The sequence below is a fragment of the Oryzias melastigma genome, unplaced genomic scaffold, assembly GCF_002922805.2.
Source record: "Oryzias melastigma strain HK-1 unplaced genomic scaffold, ASM292280v2 sc00299, whole genome shotgun sequence".
NCBI lineage: Eukaryota > Metazoa > Chordata > Actinopteri > Beloniformes > Adrianichthyidae > Oryzias > Oryzias melastigma.
This window is the reverse complement of record NW_023416912.1, coordinates 91,910-95,225: the sequence shown is the minus strand read 5'-3', so window position 1 is coordinate 95,225 and position 3,316 is coordinate 91,910. Positions and strand designations below refer to the sequence as shown.

The window sequence follows — 3,316 nt, the reverse complement described above, 5'->3', positions numbered from 1 at the left end:
GTATCAATGCAGGGAGTTTAGAAAAAATCCAGACAAACACAAACTTTGAAAAAAACTGATTCCGTTTCTATCTTTGGAATAATACAACAGCATTGACAAAGACTATATTTGAACTTTTGCTAAGACAGATGTGTATATTGTGCATGTAAAACGAAAGTAGTTTGCTGATCAGTGCCAGCTCTGTGGAGATAGTCCGTTTGTTGTAGCAGAGGGGTGGAGCTAGCAGCTCAGACTCCACCTGGAAGGAGCTGTCATCAGACATAATGCTTCAAGTGAGTCTGATCAGAGAGATCAAGAACTGAATCAAGTAATTTATCTGAAAACTATTGATCATTTGGAACATCCAGACTCCTTTAACTGTGACAAACACTTACTGTTTCACTCCTGGACTGCTGTAATTAAAAACAAGAGATAAATCCTTTGACTCGTCACTCCTGAAGGACACACAGCTGGATCCAGATCCAAGTCCAGGTTGGTTCCTATGAAGAATGGTTTTTGTTGTGAGGTCTGAGCTTTGACATGGAGAAGAGTCCTGGACAGATGGAGATGTTCATCTCACCTCTGAGCTTTGCTCTGGCTCTCATCTTCCCCACACAGAGTGCTTTTAGAGGGAGGGGCTCCCTCCTGTGTCTCCTCCCACTGATCCATGCTGCTGGATTGACTGGATCCACAGGATCAGCTCCCACACACCTTCTTCCAGCCTTCACCTGCAGAGGAAACCCTCATCATCATCATCATCAGAGGAAGCTGCTGAACATCAGCTGCTTAACATCACTTCTGCTCTCCCTCCACCAGATGGAGACATGGAGCTGCAGCAGCAAACACTCCATGATGGAGCAACATTTCACTCATTCACTCACTTTGACAAACAAACTTCCTGATAGAAATCCACTCTTTCAGGGTCAGAAATCATACTCTAAAGACCTCCATATCTCTGAAAATTATTTTTAATGTCCTTAAACTTATAATAAAAGAATGTTGACTCACTGAAAGACTTAGTATTTCCTTATTTATAAAACCAATACTAAATGTAAGACAAAGTGCTGTATGTCTCTCATAGTCTTTTTTACCTTTGCTTTTCAAGGTAAACTGACTATTGCTTCATAAATGTAAAATTTAAATCTCTTAAATTCTTAACTTATACCTTGTAAAATTGTAACTTTATCATAAGATATTGACCCCTTAACCTATAATCCTACAAGTTCAATTTCATTTTTCTTATATATTTAAAAATGTATTCTTGTTAATGTATTTATTTTTTTTATTTTTATTGAGGTCCCAATACTGTGCCATAAGGTTCAAATGTCTGAACATGACTTGAAAAACTAGACCAACAACTCTGTGAAAAAACAGGACTGCTACAAACAAGCCAACACTTCTTGAACATGGAATGAGGAAATATTATTTCACTCTTTTTCAGAGGACAGTCACCTGAACGGTAATCTATTACATATTCACACACAGATTTGGATGATAGAGGAGAAGAGGAAGATATGAGAGTCTGACATGAAATCTTCATGATGTTTGTATTTCTGACAGAACTTCTGTCTGTGTTCTGGAAAGTTCTGACATGAAGCAGCAGTCAGCTGATCTGACCCCCTTTAATTCTGCAAATGTTGAGAACAAACACAACAAACATCATCTGATTGTTGTTGACTTGATCATCAAGAATCCTCCATGTTGTTGGTCCAGAATCAACAATGATGAAGCTTTGGAACCAGCAGAGTGATGAGAGTTTACAGAGAAAGAAGAAGATCTTCTCCAAACATTCACAAACAGTCAAGTTAGTCCAGACAAAGTTCCAGAAACAAACTCACTTCAGTTTCTTCAGAGCTGAAGAAGAAGAAGAGTCTCCACTCACCGAGTCAACGCAGCTGCAGCACACATCACTGACTGAACCAGGAAGAAAGAGTCCACCTGGGATGGAGGCGGGGCAGCACAGGTGGGCGGGGCAGCAGGTGGAGATGAGGATGTCAGACTGAATGAATGAATGAATTAATTAATGAAATGGTTTATTTCAAGCAATCGGGAAAAATACATGAAATAACATATCACATTTAATTACAACTAGATCACTTGAAAGGGAGGGGGAGGAAGTGAATTTGTATAATCCCATCATACCATTTTCTCTACATGAATAATCAATATCCGGTTCAGGACTCTCCTCCTAACACAGACTGAGAGCCTTCCTGGAATCAAACCATCAACCCAGTGCTTTAAGTGGACAACAAGAAGTGGCGGTGCTCACTTTATCGGAAGTCGAAACATAGAATAGAATCTTGAATGTAAATATTAATCGATAAAAAGAAGTCCTTTTTTCAACGTGTCTTAATATGAAATAAGAAAGAGGGAGCTCAAGTGTAGTCTAAAAATAAATGTGGTCAAACACTAACACGTGTCTGTAAAATTATTTTAATTATTTTTTTTCATAAAAAAAATTTAATTATCTTCAAGTTGAAGATGAAACTTTGGTTGGTGATTTTATGGAAGAGCTGTACAATTCTGTATGATACGCAACTTAGAATTTAAAAGCTACAATCAAAACAGTGAAAAAAAGAAAAACGAACGTTAAACGAACCAAAAAGAGTGAAATCTATTTCTCCAGAGTAAATCCTCATCTAAAAATGTCGACAGCATGCTCCTCTTGTTGTTTTAAACTGCTGCATCGGTACATTCCATTGAGGAAAACAACAGTAGGACAATGATTGGTACATTGTTGAATTGTAAAGTAGGTGTTAAAAGGTCTTCACGGACCCATTGATGAAGTCTGCTCCCATTGGCTACCCGTCATCTGTCAATCAAACCCCCCAGACGTTCGACGTCAGACCCACAAACGCTTATTGAGCCATCTGATTGGTCAATTTATAACTCTAATAACTTGTGATAATGGAAAAAAATCTTTAAAAAAATTAAGATTAGAAAAAAGAAGTTAAGCAGAAAGCAGCAGAGGAAGAATGATTATTCTGACATATAAAATGACTGAGAAATAACTGTCTGTTTCTCAATGTAAGTCAATGGGACTTTGGCCTTTTTGGAACCCAGTGGTCCTTCCTATATGGAACACGGAAGTAGGGGGGCTTGCTCTGTCCAGTTTTTTCTTATACAGTCAATGGTCATTACCTGGCTGTGTGAGGCGTCAGTCTGAGAGTCCGCCTCCGTTTCCAACCGCGTTCTTTTAACACTCCGTAGCCATGAGATCATCATTGGGTTTTCATTCACGCTAAAGTCATTTCATGCTTATTACATTGCTCAGACAAGTTTGTGTTGACGGCGTAGTGTAGAAATCTGGAGACCGCTCGACCCCCCCCCCCCCCCC

The 3,316-nt window shown here is 39.0% G+C and overlaps 1 long non-coding RNA gene across 2 annotated transcripts; it reads right to left on the bottom strand.

The window, feature by feature from the left end:
• Positions 1-380: 380 nt before the first annotated feature.
• LOC112141760 lies at positions 381-1,969 on the bottom strand. 2 transcript variants are annotated; one of them, XR_002918452.2, is made up of 3 exons: positions 1,862-1,969; positions 560-707; positions 381-479 (listed from the first exon to the last, which is right to left on the bottom strand). It is a non-coding gene; the product is annotated as an uncharacterized LOC112141760 (long non-coding RNA). The 2 variants fall into 2 exon arrangements; XR_004947415.1 differs by having other exon boundaries at positions 1,818-1,876.
• Between the last annotated feature and the right edge of the window lie 1,347 nt (positions 1,970-3,316).